The sequence below is a fragment of the Macrosteles quadrilineatus genome, unplaced genomic scaffold, assembly GCF_028750875.1.
Source record: "Macrosteles quadrilineatus isolate MER2022 unplaced genomic scaffold, UCM_ALF_1.0 Scaffold_4__1_contigs__length_99947679, whole genome shotgun sequence".
NCBI classification, from domain to species: domain Eukaryota; kingdom Metazoa; phylum Arthropoda; class Insecta; order Hemiptera; family Cicadellidae; genus Macrosteles; species Macrosteles quadrilineatus.
The window spans coordinates 55,576,955-55,596,560 of record NW_026542597.1 but is presented as its reverse complement, the minus strand read 5'-3'; the positions used below and the strand labels follow the sequence as shown (position 1 = coordinate 55,596,560).

Genomic DNA, 19,606 nt, shown 5'->3' with positions numbered 1-19,606 from the left:
CGTGAAGGCAAGAAATAGTGAGCGCGTAACATGCAGGCAACGTCGTATGCGCGCGAAATACGTTGGCAGCGCTGGCTGTAAATCAGCTGGTCAGCTGTTGTACTGTTGTATTTGTCACTTCACATTAAATGTTATATTAAAAGTTCACTTATGTGTAAAAATAGGTTATGTTTCTTCACCAATTTATATGTTTTATGGTAACTGTAGGAAAAGTATAATGTGCAACTCGAGTTCAAAGTACAATTGCCTCACTCGAGAAACCATTCCTCACTCGCCTACGGCTCGTGAGTAAGGATTTCTCTCAAGTGAGTCAATACCTCACTTTTCTCACTAGTTGCACAAATAACAATTGCCACTTAAGGGGTTTTGCTTATAATTTTGTACGTTTAGTGTCAGTTATATTTTCAATTGTTTTATGTCATAAAGATTGAAATAATTTTAAATAACATTAAACACAGGTTGAATGGTTTACATTAGTCAGGAATGCTGAAATGGCAAACGGAAGTAAAATTAATACAATGTTCTTTTCCTGAGTTTGGCAAAAATATATACTAAACAAGCACAAATCCTAGTTGGACACATTTACACTTTGCCAGATGTAGCAAAGACTTTGTTTAGAGTAATTAACATACGTATCGTGCTTCCTTCGCAAATATTTAACTTTTTCAGAGTAACTAGATAGAAATATGACGTTTCGGACAGGTAGAATTCTCCGATAAATTTATGATTTATTGGTGGTGGTTTTATAGAAGTTATGACCGTATGATTTATACACAACCGCTAGTCGTAACCGAACTCTGCATAAAACATGTCGTGAAATATACGATCTAAAGTAATTCTGGGAGTATATCAAGAGAATTGACACAGACTAGTTGAACATTTTTTTTTGTGGTTTGTATGAATAAATAGGACAAAAATAAATAAATTTAAAACCTCAATTTGTATATGTAAACGTTTATGTAGAATTTCTGGTCCTAGCACAGCATTAACACTTGGTGGGGTTCACGGGCAGTCCACTAGACCAGCTACATTAATCACATATGAAAATTTCTTTTAAATGATATGTAAATAGAAATCTAGATTTTTTTAGTAAATGGTAAAAATGTTTGAGCGTAATTTACAAGTTTTGAAAATATTAGTTGTAAGTGATTCCTGACACTTTTTGTATGTGGAATATTGAAAGAAATTAGTTGATTATAAACATCAGTTACTATGTAGCTCTTTACAAAACAGCTGTCTGTGCAATACGGCTTTTACATTTTCTTTTCATCTATTCACACAACACATGAAGGGGGGGGGGGGACAAAGAGACATACACTCGTAAGATACATGTATCAAAACACACCTCTTCTTCCAAGACCCTTTTCCACCCTTCGTAATTTCATGAAATCTATCTTCTATACTTATAAAAGTAAAATACCATTCACTGACTCACTGATCACTGTATCTCAAAAAGTACTAACCATAAGGACTCAGGAATTGGCATAAAGATTCTAATTAGTCTCTAGGTGTGCAATAAGAAGAGTTTTCAAGAAATTCCGTCAGGGCTCTGCCCCAGTTGTCTCTAAAGTTTCCATGTTATATTTATGGAGAAAAGATTTGTTTAATGTTTACATTTGAACGGGTGAATCATTTTTAATTTTATGCTATCAACTAGCAGAGTACCCGTTCTTCGTACGGGGCTGGCATATAAGTATAAAATGCTTAATGCAGTTATAATCAAGCTTTGCGTTTGCAATGGGGGAAGACACAGTTTGATCAAATTTGTTTCTTTAAATTTACAGTATACTAAAGGGTGCGCCAAAAAAACCTGACGGTTTTTGTTTTGTAATAAGTCAGTTGTTATACTAGCTAGAGACCTCATTGTTGTAGTGAAGGATTGCTTATGTTATGCCATTTTTAGGTTATGTTTGGTAAAACATCACTTCGTCGAAAGAAAGTTACTGTCTAGTGTGGTGGGGCACTGTTTGGAGTCATCGGACCATATGTTTTTGAGGACGAAAGTGGGAACTTCCCCCATCACTGTAAACTCGGAACGCTATGTGGAAATACTGAGGAGATTTTTGGTTCCACAACTGCGAATGTTAGGAGAGATACACATGACAACACATGGTTTCAACAGGACGGCGCAACTTGTCACACAGCCAATTGTTCAATGACAGTTTTGCGTGAACTCTTTCCCGGTAAAGTGATCTCTTGGTTTGGTGATGGGCTGTAGTCAGCTCGATCCCCAGACTTAATTTCGTGTGACTAAGTTGGCTATGGGGATACTTAAAAAGCAAAGTGTTTGTTTCGAAATTTCGAACCATCCCTGAAATCAAGCACTGTATCTGGGAAGAGATTGTTTCTATTCATCAGGCGAAGGTGACTGCAAATATGCACACAAAAAATTGGGAAGCCTACGTTTAGGAGAAGGACGTAACCTAAGTGATATAATTTTTCATAAGTGAAAATGGCATAGTAGTGTGTACAATATTACATTATTTAATATATAAAATTGTATTTTTTGCTTGAGTTATTTATCATTAAAAACTGTCAGGTTATTTTGGCGCACCCTTTATAAGGTATAGTGGTTAGAGCACGGGACTCCGGTTCCTGGGGTCCCGGGTTCAAATACCACCAAATCACCAATGGATTTTATATGAGTGATAATGCCGTAACCTCTAGGTCTAGCCTGAAGTTATATGAAAAAACAATTCTGGGCTTGTGCCTAACGTCCTAGAAAAGAAATAGTATTGCACATCTACCATAGCCATAATGTTCTACCACTTCACCTCAACGGTAGGGAAAAAAAATATCAAAAATTCGCAAAATATCACAAATTATTCATGAAATTAAAAACATAATTGTAAACAATCATACTTTGACAGTCATCATTGCGTATCACAGTTTTTTGTAGCTGCTTAGTTCAAATTAGTTTTCATAAATGAAAAAAAATATTGCTGCAACCTTATAAAATCTTATAACTTTTTAATGCTTTTGCATATCATATCATAGAATCAACTTTCTTAGTTGAAACAGTTGACTAAATTCTTTAATTCCCATTAAATATGAATACTCATAAGGTTAACATGGGAAACTATTGAGCCACGGGGGCAGAGCCCGAAAGGAATTTTGAGATAAGAATATGCCTGTAAGCGTGTGATTTAACCAAAGTGAAGACGATATTGCTCGTGATATTAAATATTTGGGCTATTACAGACATAGACATTTAAGTAAACATTACAACAGCTTTTATAATAGGACATACAGTAATAATTTGTTTTCTAACAAAAAAATATGTGTAGGTGGTTTTAGAGTGAGCAGTCCGAAGCTCCTGGTAGTGGGACAGTTATTGTTGTAAATGAAGAAGTTCTCTCTTAGCAAACCTTAAGTGGTCACATATGTTTAACTTAACTTTTCGTGAGCAAAGCCCCGACGGGGCAAGCTAGTCAAATATATAATCATTGACAGCATTGCTTATCTTTTTAAATACATTTAAAATAACCACTCAGAGCTTATTCGAAATGCATTGCAATTTTTCTTCGACATTTATTACGATGGAGTAGTGATTATAATTTGTTGGGCTTATGTATTTAACAAATTCATTCCGGACTATATTTTAGGGTTGTTATCTAGCGTATCCACAGCGAAATGTATTTTTAGGTTTAACTGAATGACATAACACTAATCAGAGGGCACAAAACCATCCGATACTCTGCTCTTAAATAATCCATAAATTCAGTTAACTAAAAATAAAACTAACCCAAAGTTTAAAAAATACTCATTTAATTTGATGTAAGTGAATAATTTAAAAAGATAGGCATATTTGTATTGCTATCTTATAGCAAAAATATATATTTACCTCAAAGGCACATTTACCTCAAAAATGTATTATCAAAATGCTGGTCACTAGGTTCGTTGCAAGCACAACATTGCCAAAGCTTGCAAAATGTATAGACCTTAAAACGCATGTTGAGAGAATCAATATTTTTATGAAAAACTGAAGGTAAGAAAATAAGCATTTTATCTAAGAAAGAGTCTAAAGGCTATAAAACAGCTAGGCGAAATAACTAATCAATAATTACAAAACAAAATTACACCTTTTGTAATTTGAACGCTTTTTACATTTATAGTTTAACGTTTGATACAACTTTAATAATATTCGTTATAAACTATGACATTAGACATGTGTAAGATACAACATTGCGAGCAATAAACCCGCAACATCAAAAAACTAACAAAATATGTATTTCGGAATGTAAAATATAAACACAGCATCCAAATAGTAAAAAAGCAATATAGAAGGCAATACAGAACTGTGATTTTATGCTTTTATGCACTCAGCTTGGAATGTTCTCCAAACCAATACACCAGAAGAGAAAAGTTTGAAACTTGGCGAATCTACGATTTAAAACGATAGTTTATTCTCAACTTGGACTTTCATTGCAGTTTGTGAGTACCTTTGAGAGGAGATTTATTTTAGTTAATTCTAAACACTTTAAACTTTTTATATCCTACCTTTTATCATAAAACGTTTCTTATTTGTGTTTCGTTTTACCACGGGTTTTTATTAACTTTTCGTTTGGAATTCATATTATTCTAAAATAAAAAAGTTAAATTCTTGTTTTTGTCATATTAAAGTACTTTTTACTTGGGGTAAATATTCATCGTCAGTTAAACATCCCAAAATGTTAGAAGTTAAGAAGAGAGTTCCTTAAGTGGTTAAGTGAAACTTTTGCTGCAATATTTATAGTTCGAACCGGTTGTAAAATCGAAAACAAGAAGGTACTTCATCTATGGTATAAGTTTTTAACTTAAAAATAACAAAAAAATCAAAATAACATGATTTAGGTTGTACGGATAAACACGTCAATGCGTCGTATTGAACAATCCAAATCTTCTGGAAAAAGGGTCCGAGGTAAAAATCACGGTTACATAACGGAATGATATGCGATTCCCCCATGGCTAATAAAACAACCTTACTCGTTGTTATCAAGATTAACCAGTTTTGTGTTTAATCTCGGACTATTTACTAACCGTAACTTTGCTCTTGGTAAAATTAATACCCAATGGAATTATGTTGAAAAGTAATGTATGTACACATCTTTGTACCACACAGATGTGTAACTATCGGCAAAGTACTAACCCATTTTGTTAAATTATACATAGGACAATTGTCGTGGTTGAAACTTCTCTTAACATTTTACAAGTAGGTAGAGTATACTGCGTTTAAGCCTACCTAATAATTTTTACCTTACCTTAGTTGTAAATAGTCTGCACTCAGTATTGTTTACGTCCACTCACCTGTAAAAATTAAAACAATTAAAGATAAGCAAAATCGTAATTCTGCAAGTTGTAGTTGTAAGGCACTAGAGATAATAATCTAAATCCATTATACATAGTCAAAAACACTATGATTACTATTGTCTTTATATACGGCAAGCTGACTTCTCAGACAATCCTATTGTGAATAATATAAAGCACAATTTATGTGTTTTAAGTCAGGTAAAATTAAAGGACGTTATTAGCATTAAAATTACTTTCCCTGATTCAAAGAGAAATTTTACAAGTGGGATTTACCCTTTGCTTATCATCCCAAAGGGTAAGCAATCGTTTAACTTTATTACGTAAGCATATTTGGAAAATAGGTTAGAGGGAGGTAAAAAAATAATTAAAATTCACTATACATAGTATACTATACAGCGTCATAACAAAGTCTTCAGTTATCGTTGTCACTATACCTAAAAACAATAAACAGTACAAGGGAAATAGTTCAAATGGCATGTATTGTCATTGTTGCCAGTTTTACTTGTAACTTCTCTTCATTTGCACATTTAAAAGGGATTGTTGGTTGGATAACTATAATAAATCTCTAAAGCTTACACATTAAAAGTCGGTAGATGTTATTGTTAAGACAACATTGTCAGTATATTATGGCTTTGAATCTAGCTGTGAGCGAAATAGAGTATAGACATATACTTTTTTCTAAATATGTGAGCCTTAATTTAAGGCTAGGACCTTTTCCCTTTTACGACAACATATACGCCTTTTTTAGGTTGCCTGAAGTGTTAAAATTATCCATAGTTTTTGTTTAGGATTAAGTTATTTCAGGGAGGGTTGTGTCAGGTTAGATCCAAGGTATATTCTAAATTGAAATTCTGTATTTTGTACGCACAGCATCGTACGACATCAAGACTTTGGCACAAGCTCATATTTGGTATTTGAGAAAATTATTACAGCATTACTTCTATAACGAAGAGTTTATGGCGATTAAAACCAGTTGATTTCAATTGGAACCTGTTTTGACAATGTCTTTATCACAAAACGTACTGAACTGGGAATATTAATAACTTTTGAAATTTAACACTCAAAATAGAAGAACATCCTGAGAAAGCATGACATTTTTCTTAAATTTGTATCGATAGATTTGAGTTTGTATTACGCTATTTTATTTTCTAGACAATTTGCGAGATTTCTTGAAAGAGATAAACAAAATAATGTAACCAACTGATGCCCTACAAAAACGTTATCCCAAAACTGCATTTAGCGTAGGACTAATATGAGTAGCGTGGTAAATATGAGTAAATTATTACTTTTTCAATCTTACCCTTTAATTTGAAAAAAGGAAACTAATATCACAGAACTCATTGGCAACTGGATATAGGCATATTTCAATGAATCACAATCACAATATTTAAAATGTTTAGAAGTAAAATATATAAGTTACTGAACAGCATTGAATAAAACACGATGTGGCTTTTGAGAATTAAAATGGCGATATTTGATGCCAATATTCACCTAATAGTACGATAAAATGTTGTTATAAATCGATTTGCAACAAAACAAATCTTAAATATTTATAGGCAAATAAATTGTTTAATCTATTTTAAGGAAAGCTAATGTCAACAATAATAGTAGACAAAAAGATTTCGCCCGAACAGGGACTTGAACCCTGGACCCTTAGGTTAAAAGCCTAATGCTCTACCGACTGAGCTATCCGGGCTCTGACCGTGACAGATGTTATTATACAAAACGCTCTCTGGCGCTCGCACGCGCACAGCTGAGACTCGATGACGTCAACAACGTAGAGTGGATGCTATAACAACTGTAATCTCTATTTGGCTGCTATCTTCGTCTCTCGCGAAGCAAGTGTTTGATCATACTGTGTGTTAGCTTGCCCATTCGATTCTATACATATTTAAGACGATGTCGGCGGATCTATTAAATAATGTCTGGTGACCAAGCTTTACTAAGGAAAAAGTACACTTCACAAGTCTGAAACCGGATATTAGGACAGTCTTTGCTAAATGATAAATTTAACAAAAATTGTTTTTAAATCCTTTTGTAGTTAGTCGAAATTGTACTGTATTTCGATTGTTATCTTGTTGTGTAGATTTTTTCCAAAACTACTCCTAAAAAGCTACTCTTATTTATTACTAGCAAAAATGCTACTAATTTACTCCCAATCATTCAGTAAAGTTCTTTCACTGTATTTTTAAATACATTTTACAACATACATTGCTCAAACTAGAGTATAAAGTTTACAAAGTTTTACATTTTCAAAATGTAAATAGCCACTTATACATAACTCTTAACTTTAAACACTCATTTTTATGTATCTAAAAATCCAGTGAAAGAACTTTACTGAATGATTAAAATAAAGATTATTACCTTCCGAATAACTTAACTATTATCGTTGACACATGTTTAATAAGTTATTAAAAATAAGTTTTGTTCTCAGACAATTTTAATTTAGCAGTGCAATTTTTGGAAGACAGGCGCTCAAAATTCCCTAAAGGGTTCGTAAAGGATGCAATATTGAAATTCCAAAGCTATCTAAATAAAGATGACCAAGAGTAAATATAGGTTTTAAGATATGAATCCATCACAAAGAATACACACTGTAAGAAATTTCAATGTTAATCACCATTTGTAAAATAAGGGTCATTTGTATGAAAAATACAAATGAAGTCCCCCATTTACAACAGGGTTCCCTCTGATACCAATAATTCACAAAATAAAATCGATTCTATCAAATTTAAAAGAGATAAATTCAATTAAACTTGCTTTACTCTATAAAGCGAGCGATTAATTGAACTGCAGCAATTAAAGTGCTTCGGGCACAGAGTATAGAGTGATACAAAGACTAACTTCCTGAAAACCAGGAAGCTGATAGCAAATAACTCAAGATTTAATTTAACTTAATGAGAAACCATTTTCATGTGAACTGATTTGTAAAACAAAACTATTTAAAAAGCATTAGTTTTATTTCATTACGTTGGGAACCAAGATCACAATACATTAGATTTTTTTTAGTGTAAATCCGTTTAATTTCAAAGTCTAGATTTTTCTCCCCATAAAAAGCTTAGTATACATAGCGTGAAGTATCAACCTCAAAAATCTTATGTGTGGACATTCATTTCAAAAATTAATTTAATGTTAAAAAAATCTCTACATTTATTACTGCTCTTCCATACAAAATGATAGCCAACTAAGCATAAAATGAATTTTGAATCGATTTAAATATTATTTATTATTGGACGTAACTCATAAAAAGTTAATATATTTTCATTCCAGTCGTTGAATTACTCACGAAAAAGTTTCCACCCGAACAGGGACTTGAACCCTGGACCCTTAGGTTAAAAGCCTAATGCTCTACCGACTGAGCTATCCGGGCTTATGATGTAATCGATGTATAACAGAAACGCCGGCGAATACGCCAACTGCCAATATCGCAGACGGATTAGGGAAACAGTTAAAAGAACTAACAGTTCCCATACTAGATGTAGACGATTTGGAAATTTGATAAAAATGCTGCTGTAGTTTTGGAATGTTTGACGTTTTATGTCATAAGTTGGTGTAATAGTCGTAATAAGAACAATTTAAATCACTGTTAAATGATAACTCACTGAAGCAACCTCAAAAGGAATATGTTTTTACCTTGAATCTTTCCACAGATAAGATACATGTCTCTTGAGTATACCTCTCTTATTTCCCATTGTTTTCCCGTGCTTTACCTTTTCCAAATCTCTAAACAAATTCCTTTATTTAATATAATTTTGCATACATAAAGAAGTATGTTACGTAGAGATCAATTTTAAATTAGCTACCTTTTTAATATTTAAAATCTGTGAAGTATTTACAGCAGTACTTCTACATAAAGTTTTAGGCAGCATTTTATTTTCAAATTTAGGTAAATAACACATTTTTACAAACCTTATCCAACTGCATGCTTAAAAGTTCTACGAAAATCGACTTCCGAATTAAGTATAAAACACAAAGTAATAAGTGTTATAAGTGATAAGTGATAAGTGTAGTATAAGTGTTAAGTAGTACACTCATCCATAAAACACAATGTATCTTATACGTCTGATTGGTATAGTGATTAAAACTGAAAACTTTTGTCCTGGTGATACGGGTTAGAATTCCGTCAATTACCAATGAAGCCTATAATGACGTTATCCGGAGTGTCGGAAGTTGACTTTGAGCTGTAACTTTCTGTCTTCTACACTACTGTAGATATATCAATAAGGCAACGATCTTTCCCGTTATTTAACCACGAATACTAAAAAAACTATATGGCAGAATCAAAATAGTATAAAACGAGCTGGTGGCCCGTCCTACGTACGGGAATCGAGCTGTCAAATAAAACGGAATAATTCAGAACATCTAGTTTACACGCATAGACACAAATTCTGGCAGTTTTAATAGGGAAGATCACCTTATAAACAAATGTAACGTGACCACCTTTTTATTCCATTCGAATATAGACCTAAAATATGGTGATATGCATTTTAAATCCGATAATTTTACCATAAAACAGCATTTGTGTCGATTTGAGAAATCTTGTAGTGAGATTGGCGACCGATTCACACTGGTTTTGAGTAGAGTAGCTACATGCCACCTCTAATTGCATACTGTACTACTTATGTACTTACCGTACCTTATCTTACCTCCGTGACCACTGAAACTTTTATGAGGATTCTCTTCTATCACCTGCCTCTTCAAAATTTAGATCCAAGTCTGAGGATGCATTTCATAACTTGATATTTCCCGTCTATCGTGTGGTACTCCTTGGAATATACTTTTTAAAAGGTTATGCAGAGCCTGTCCATCAAAGCTTTACCTACTTCTGGAAAACATCCCTATATTTGGGTGTTAACACATTTCTCTTAGCTCTCTGTTCTTTTTTATTTCGACCTCCGGGTCGTTATCTTTAACTGGTCTGTATATTTTCTCTGCACTTTATTATCTAACCCAGCATTAAGGTTTTTCGGTTCTTTGGTCAGTTCCCAAGTTTCTGAATCACCAGTACTACGGGGATAGTTGGTATGGTATAAGTTGACTTTGGTTTCTGCTGCAGTTTATTTAACAGTTTTATAGAGACCTACTACACCGATTGACGCTTTCATTACTAACCAAAATTTTACCATGCCGACATACTCACATTCAAACATACAGAAAAAGAAGTATCAACACGTAAACCACTTATATCTTAAACAATTAACACAATATTTCCCAAATATGAGTTGAAATTTGCAATGCATAAACTAAATACTTACCGTACAGAGATTGCATTTACGACAAAACTTGATTAAACGCAAGTGTTTGAGATGTTTAGTTCAAAATAACACATTTCCTGATCCTTCACGGTAGGGGACAACTACCTGCATTTTAAAGTGAAATAGTGTGTAGGCAAACACCAACGAACAATATTTTTGTAAACAAACAACTCGTAACATAAACATTTCAATGACAGTTATAAACCAGCTGTTAGTTAAACCAGCATTGAAAATACTTTAAATTGCTAGCGTCGGCTGCTAGACTTTTTAAAAATTAAAATTTAATTTCTAAAAAACTGAAACCCTAAACTAAAATTATGGCTTCGACATTCCCTAGTTCTCAAAATTATCTGTCTTTCAACACAAAAATCACGAAAATCCGTCAAGTGGTTGATTCAGAATCGTGAAATAAAAAACCCCTGTTTCGTTTTAATATTATAGATAAGCTTATTAGGCCTAAAAAAGTTATAACTTTTTAAAATCTTAGCTTGTAGTAATATAAATTAATTTATTGTATTTTTCCATCACTTGACTTTCTTGTAAAAGTTGTTACTGTAGGTCCAATTTAATCCCAGCTTAGTTCAGTTCGACTATTAAGCCCCTAGTAACAATAGACTGCTTTGTTTATAGGCATTGTCTTAGTGAAGCTAAATGTCAAGCTGATATTAGAAATCTGGGACGGTTTCTGACCTTAAATAGCAACATTGTAAGGTTAAAACGCAGATAAAATATTGCGAAAGGTCACACCTCGATTGTACTGTAACAAAATTGTGATTAATATATAAATAGATTTTATTTATTATAAATATTCAATTTGACTTAATGTACAAGAATTATGTGGCTTGCTTTGAAGATGTGTAAAAATAGTAAAAGAAGTAAATCTATGTGATTTGCGAGATTAAAATTACAGATCACGATTAGTAAAAAGTTTTAAGACATTTCGGAATTCTTGGAAGGTTCTAGATCCAGGAAAACTAGTAATACCAATGACTGTAACTTAAATAAAAACAAAGGAAATACAATCTATTTGATGTTAATAAGCAAAAGCAACAATGCATAACTTTGTAAAACACGTAGATCTCGTAATTTTTAACACTTTCCAAACCTATACAACTTATTTTTTAAATAAAAGAGAACGCAGTTTTCTCATGACAAATATACTGCAAACTAAAATGTTCACAGGGAAAACAATGAATATCACAACTCTCAGGCGAAGGGGCTTTGAACATTTCGACATTCAATTTGAGTCAATAAATATCCTTCCGAACTTTGACACTTCTTACTTTTCAAAAGCTATTTTTTACGTTAATATTGTTACTAGGCTACCTTCTGGTTCCATTCGAGCCATCCAAGAATAACAAATTTGAAAGGCTAAGCTAAACAATACATATATCTTCAAATAGGGCAAGACCTATTGCTATCATGTTCAGATATATATTAAAAAGTAATTGCTATTTTTATATTACGAATCGTGAGCACTTTGATAAAACCAGCTATTTTCAAGTATACTACATAACAAACATTTTGATTTGATTTAATATAAACATTTAAGACATGTTCATAAAAACCTCTTCAAAAATCAAGTTAATCTGCATGGATATCCGCCAAATATGTTACACCTAATTCACAATTTATGGTATTAGATAAGATCTATGGTGACATCGACAACAGTCATAATTTAAGTGGAAGAAGAGTGGAGGTTGAGCGTTTCCTTTAATCTATTGTTGAATGAATGAGCATGCAGCTTTGTAACTGACCAATATCAGCTAGCGTAGTTCTACTGCCAGGAATGTATACAGTCTTCAAAGTCTAATGATTAAAAATGCTGCGTCCAGTTTTGAACCATGAAAAAGCTACTGACTTTTCTTAGGATAAAACCTTCCATCTTCTGATGACTAGATGAGTAGTGTAGCCACACAGCTAAAGTAGAATATGGCTTGAACATTTTACTTGATTTGTCTCAAGATAGTAGCAGCAAAGCTGTGCAATAAATTGTAAAGAGCGTAATAAAGTTAAGTCTCTAATACGGCAAAGATTGTTGTAAAGACCTTACAGCTTTGTGTTTTCAAATGGATACCAAGTGTATCGTTGGAATTCGTCGTAGATTAGTAGCATGAGCTTATGTTTCAGTTTTGGAAATAAATCTGTTGCGTTTTAGAATTAAATTTTAACATAATCTCTTAACATTTATAAACTAATATTCCTTCATTTTTTATATAATCGTTAGTTAAATTTGACTTTTCGATTCCATTTGCCTTGCCTGTAAAACTTGGAAATTTTAATTGGTTATTATATTATATTATTATATTATATTATAGCAATTACTGGCAATTGCAAAAGTATAATGCAAACGGGATTTCACAGAATAATATTCATGGGGATTTATAGTAAAGGAATCTTCTAAGATAATTATGTTACTTATATATTTTGTTGATATTAAAACTCGTCACTGAAGATAAAGCTTAAGACTAGTTTGTTGTGTAAAAGTGAAAGGCCTAATGAAGTGTTCTTCTAGAGAAGATCTTAATTGCCCTAGTTAATGGTCATCAACATTTTAATTAAGACGTTAAGACACGCGAAATCTACAACTTCCATGGGAGTAACTGGAATTATATTTACTCGTGAGCTCTATGCAAATGTCGTTGAAAAAAATGCATTCCATCACTAAAATGTTTCTTAGTATGATTATGAATTAAGATATATCCTTAATGTTTAGTACACCTTTTCCAGAAAATGTTTCAATTTTGAAATGAGGATTTTTAACCCGAGGGTGATTAATTTGACATCTAGATGAACAGTATTACATTCGGTCCTTGGTGGTCACTATCGATTGTAACTCAGTAATACCATAAATTAAACATACTCCTCATGTTTAATCTATGGTAATAACAAAACATGGAAAAACTTAGTATGGTTGTTATACTCACGCAATAATACGCGATTGCAATATTATTAGAGTAAAATGTAAATATATGAGAACAAAGAAGGCGCATGACAGTGATCGAGCAACATTTCAATAACAAAAACTCTTTTAACACCTTGAGTAAATCGCAGTTTTCAAAAACATTTTTGAACAATTTTACGTTATAACTAACTTAAGTTATCGTAAAAAGTGTTTTTGAAAAATACGATTTATTTTTAACAATGCACAAAATTAACGACATAAAGTTCGGAGAGGGTTGTTATGGGGTAATTTTGCCAATGACTAAACAAAACTCAACAAAAGTTTCTCTCCAAGTGAAAAGTTTTAATTATAAAACTTGAGCGTGATTAACGCTATCTTATTCTAACGTACCAATAAAAGGTTAAATTATGCAATTAACTTTCTTCACAGTAATTTTATACTAAGCAGCAAAGTTGTAGCAACACTTTATTGCTGTACTTGTATGATAACTTGTATTCTATGAAACTATGGAGTGTATTTTAATTCCACTCTGCGAGATATTTTTGCAGAAATTCTTTGGCGATGTAATAAATTCTTTATATATATCATGTAAATTAGAATACGTATGTAAACAGCAATTTGTAGAAGTAAAGAGGCTGAAAATAACAATGTTATAAATTGAAATTAAAATCACTGTAAGGAGTAAATTATTTGTCGTGTTATAAGCATATCGTTGTGATACTCGAATCGGGTTGAAAAATTTGCTCAGTTTGAACCAAAGTGTTAAAACTTTTAGAAAATACAAAATATATTTTTGAGTTGATATTCATTTCATTAAATTTTAATGGTTTATTAGATGGCAACCGGCGGAAAGATGGGCAATCTAAGACGAAAATTCGGTTTGTTGAGTTTGAAGTGGATATCACGGAACAAAAGTACAACTTTCACTCACTTAAAACTTTCAGACCTACTTGAAGTAAACCACTCTAGAAACCGCAGTAACCTTCACCATCGCATTTACGTCATATATTGTAGATACAAATTTATTAATTGCCTACATATGTTATTTATTCTCGTGAATTATACATTACTGTACTTCAAAGGCCCAACTTAAATTATAAATGTGTGCTTTTTTATGTTAAAATGACATAATCAACTTTTGATTTCAGGTATAAAAAGGAAACCACAAGGAGACCTACATTTCTTGCAGCTAGTACGAAGTTTTTACCGGAAAACCATTAAACGTGATCTACACTTAGTTGAATTAACTGTAACTAATTTTTAAATCAGTATCAAAAATGTTTAAACCACAATGTTTGGCAGTGAGCTCACTCAATCTACTCCAGTCTCATGTGTTGACACGAGCGTTATTTGATTTTCCAGCTCAACAAAACCGGCCCACCCAACCAGAAGAATGCGCTTGTCTGGCCGGACTTAGCCAGAGAGTGAGAGTAAAAGTTAAAATTAAACATATAATCCTAAACACTTATTTTTACCACAAGTTAAAAAATACAATAACCAAGCGTTAAATAAATAAATAATCAGCACAAAACACAATAAAGGTTTACACGAACTAATTTAAAAGCTGAATTTAAAAAAGACAATATGCTTTAGCATAGGCATATGCTGTGGACGACCGAAACTGTGGTTGAGGAACCTTGTGGAGAGATGAAAAGTTGGGAACAGAATAGGGAAATATGCAAGACAACTTTAGGTGAAAGCAAATTTGTAGCAAGTAACCATTAGACTACTAACAATCCAAATACGATAACACAAGCAATAAGTCATACCTTCGAACACAATTTTTAAACTTAACATTACCAACAAGTAAATGTTTTATGTTTAACTATTACGAAAACTAATTAGACTAAATTACAACGTTTAAATCTCGTTTGTAAATGTAACGAGACTATTCAGAGTAATAGAGGAAGCGAGCTGTTTTTACTTGGAACTCTACCTTTAATTATAAGTGTAACTTCCAATAAGTCTATTTGGGCTTATTTGATCCACTTGAATTGCTTGACTTTTTTTACATACAAAAGTGATCGTCTGATAAACAAATTGTTAAAAAAAAAGAATACGAAAACAATATGTAATACTTGAGGATGGTTATAAGCTTATTAATATTATAGAAAATTAGTATTATAATTAGTATTAGGCCTATAGTTAAGGAAGAAGAGTTGTTTATATGAATATATTAAAAAATAAACTTAGGAGCTAGTAAATAAAAGGGAATATGTATTAGAAAGTAAGATTAGGCTTAAAATTAAGGTAAGCCACGGATGAAGACCTAATCTCTTAACACATTTGGTATGAAAAAATGCTAGGAAAAAATGTAAATGGTAGAATTAGTAAATATTAGGATTAGCACTGATAAGAATACATGCACTAAATCGACCGAGACTAAACTGGATTTATTTAAGAATCCGTTCAAGTCAGAATCAATGTTTTTTACTACTTTTGTTTGAATTAATAATTATTTGTTTTCATTCGTAAAAAATAATGTACAATTACAAAGTAGTTTATTGCAAGTATTTTAAAGGAGAATAGTACAGTGTCTCTGACTTTATAACTAATGTTAGTATTTTAGGAAGACGACTTATAAAAGTGAAGTAGGCCTATGCCAAGACTTTCTACATCAATTTATAAAACCATTCGGTTTTATTTCATTTGTCGAGATAATAGCAAAATATTTTATGTACAATACCAATTTAAGTATTGGTTTGGAAATTGAATTACAAACTTGTTTCAAAATATTCATAGACTTGGTCTATGTAAAATCAAGAACTAACATCTATAATATTAAAACGAAACTGTTTTTTTTTATTTCACGATTCTGAATCAACCACTTGACGGATTTTCATGATTTTTGTTTTGAAAGAAAGACAATTTTGAGAACTAGGGAATGTCGAAGCCATAATTTTAGTTTAGGGTCCCAGTTTTTTAGAAATTAAGTTTTAATTTTCAAAAAGTCTAGCAGCCGACGGACGAGTTAAAGTCGTTTGACTGGTGGTTTAACTAACAGCTGGATTCTAACTGTCATTGAAATGTTTATGTCACAAGATGTTTGTATACAAAACTATTGATCCAGAGTTTACCTACACACTATTTCACTTTAAAATGCAGTTTATTACCTACCGTAAAAGATCTATGTTATCAGGAGATTGTGTAATTTTGAACTTAACATTTTAAACGTATAATCAAGTTTTGTTATAAATGCAATCCGTCTAAGTATAAGTGCTCAATCCTTTAAGATATAAGTGGTTTACGTGTTGATACATCTTTTTCTAGATTTTTGAATATAAGTATGACTGCGACTGCATACAGTACACATGAAAATGTCAACTGGTGTAGTAGGTCTCCAGAAAACTGACCAGTAAGCTGCAGGGTGTCAGTAGAAACCAAAATCGATTCATACCATATCATAACTATCCCAGTAGTACTGATAGTAGTACTGATGATTCAGAAACTTGATAAAGGGGTACATTCCAAAAGTCTCAGATCTCGGATGGGCTGGGCAGGCTTTGCATGGCGGAGAGAAGATACTTCAACTTTTAAAAGTGTATTCCAAGGAGTACTAACTTACAAGGTAGAAGACCACTTGGAAGACCAAGTAATGAAAGACATCTTCAGACTGGTATCTTCCTTAGAAATGGCAAGGGATAGAAGAGAACGGGAGGCCAGGATCATTTTAGAGGTTTCAGTGGCCAAGGTGGTAAAATAAGGTAGGTAAGTGATAGTAGGCCTATGCAGTGGAAGGTGGTATGTAGCTGCTGTAATGAAAGCAGTGTGTGTGAATCGGCCACCAAGTTGTAAACTAGCTGTTCTGAATCATATACAGTTTTAATAGACTACTCGATTCCCGTACGTAGGACGGGCCAAACCGCTCGTTTTTTTGTGAATTTAAAATTCATTTAAACATATTTTCCATTAACTGCCACTTCTATCTAATCCAAGATACCCTGACTTGTGCTAAATACAATGTAAAGTCAAAAGAAAGTTATTTAAGAAATATTTTGAGCCAAGATTTAAGAAGAGTCAAGATTTGTTTGACATGATTCATTTAGGTCAACATTATTGAGAAACGAAGAGACCAATTGCTGAGATCTATTAATGGAATAGTCAATATTTTTGGCGAGGGCAGCCTAGATAATTGAATATAAAATTTATGCGGTAAAATATATGGTTTTATATGATCATTGAAAAAAAAATCGCACGATAGAAATGTCATATCTGTTTACAAATCACTTACAAACACCTGCCGCGTGTTGGCTGAACTGAGAAGGTAGTTTGCTAAGTTGTTACAACTGGTAATTAATCAGCTGATGATTGTCATTAGTCATCTCTCAGTGTTGCCAACCAACAATTTATATAACGGCTGTTTCAACACTACCGTAGACAATCTTGAGAAGCAATTTTTCTCATGATCACCTACGAATACTCGAACAGATTAAGGACAACATTATAGAACAAACTCAAAAGTCTAAATCCATGCTGTTATCTGTTATAATATCTGCGTGATAGCCTGTATAACCTAACTGAAACTAAAAAATGAACCTAGGTGATTTGGTTGTTAAATAAATACAATGTACTAGGAGTTTTAACAGAAATTTATGGACATACTTAAATAGTTAGATATGTTTCCAAATAGTATGAAATATTTTTAGAATACAAATTTTAAGACTATTATGTGAAATTCTTGCTTGTTTTACTACACTATTACATCTTACTACAGACAATAGACCCTCTGTGATCTTATGCATGTCTTAGGTGGAGGCATTTCTCCCATACATTGTAGGAAGTTGGATTAACAGTCCAAGGTGGGCTTCAAATTATAGGGCAACTCTAGTAGGAATATCAATGCTCTTGTAGGGTAGTTACATTATTAGAAAAGGATTCCATGTCTCTAAACCCTTCTTAAAAGCCAAACATCTAAAGTAAAAACGATTAGAATTTAACGAAACCTTAAAATAAATTAAGAATGACGCACCGATATTGGGTAGAAGGTAAAGCTACTATATTAGTTCTACATGTTATATTTTATATATTTTGTGCTGGGGGAAAAAATAAGCGAGAAAATACGTACCTATCTACGGCTGTTAGGTTAATTACTACCATAAAACTACAGTATTAGTTTGATTTTGGAGGGAGGATTATAATACATTGTTTGATTGAAACATGTAATATAATTTTAAGATATAAACAAAAAAATCTTCTGAAAATAGTATATTTCGTACCTAGGGCCGAAAATGAGGTTTTGCCGGCTCGAGATAGTTTTAAGTTCGAGACGAAGTCGAGAACTTAAATCGATCGAGAGATGCAAAACCATTTCGGTCCGTGGTACGAACTCTATTTTTCACCACACTATACCCTATTACCACTATTCACCATTATAATAATGCACACTGATAGTCAACACAACTACAACTTTAAGGTTATGTGAAGAAATAATTTGAGGAATCAGCAAAAATAAAAATAAATAGTTGCTAGGCAACGGTGACGATAACACAATTCTATTGCAATGCTATGGATTTTGATTGTGTATTTAAAATGCATTCATGTTTTAAGTAAGTAAGCGGACAGCTGATTTTGCGGCCCCGGCCTGTAAAAACCTGCTCGGTCCCCAAATTACGATGACAGCTGGCATGGCCAGCAAACCGTAACTTTCAGCCACCAATTAACGTATGTAATACAGCCAAAAACATCATAGTGTGGTGAAATAGTATATTACGTTACTAGTCCTGAAAATAAGTGCTTACCGGACGAGTGTGGTCGTTCCCGTGTGAGACGAAGTCGAGTACGGGATTACCATACGAGTCCGGTACACACATTTTGGACGAGTTACGTACGATAGTTTACGCCATACTATTCGTACGAATCCTTATATATTTCAACCAACTAAAGGACTAAACATCACCAGTCATAACCTCTAAGAGAGGTTATGTTTTTGTTTATAACCAATCATTGCCACGCAAATACAGTATAATCAGCTGATTGGTGTCCGGTAAAACTCATTGCAGAACAGTATTACGCAATGAAACCCCATTTGAATAAGCTGGCGGCAAACAGCTGTTTTCTGGACTAAATCCTTGCGTGGGAAGTTCGTCAAAATAATGTAGTGTGGCGTAAAAAGAATTACATACGGTATTACATTTGTGATCGATCAAGAGATACCTTG

At 32.7% G+C, this 19,606-nt stretch overlaps 1 protein-coding gene and 2 non-coding genes across 5 annotated transcripts in view; all 3 read right to left on the bottom strand.

Annotated features, from left to right (window-relative positions):
• LOC128991297 (uncharacterized) overlaps nucleotides 1-19,606 on the bottom strand; it is a 430,235-nt gene that overhangs the window by 120,489 nt on the left and 290,140 nt on the right. The gene's annotated exons all lie outside the window — the stretch shown is intronic.
• Nucleotides 6,913-6,985, bottom strand: Trnak-uuu (transfer RNA lysine (anticodon UUU)). Its single transcript has one exon. It is a non-coding gene; the product is annotated as a tRNA-Lys (tRNA).
• On the bottom strand, nucleotides 8,587-8,659 carry Trnak-uuu (transfer RNA lysine (anticodon UUU)). Its single transcript has one exon. It is a non-coding gene; the product is annotated as a tRNA-Lys (tRNA).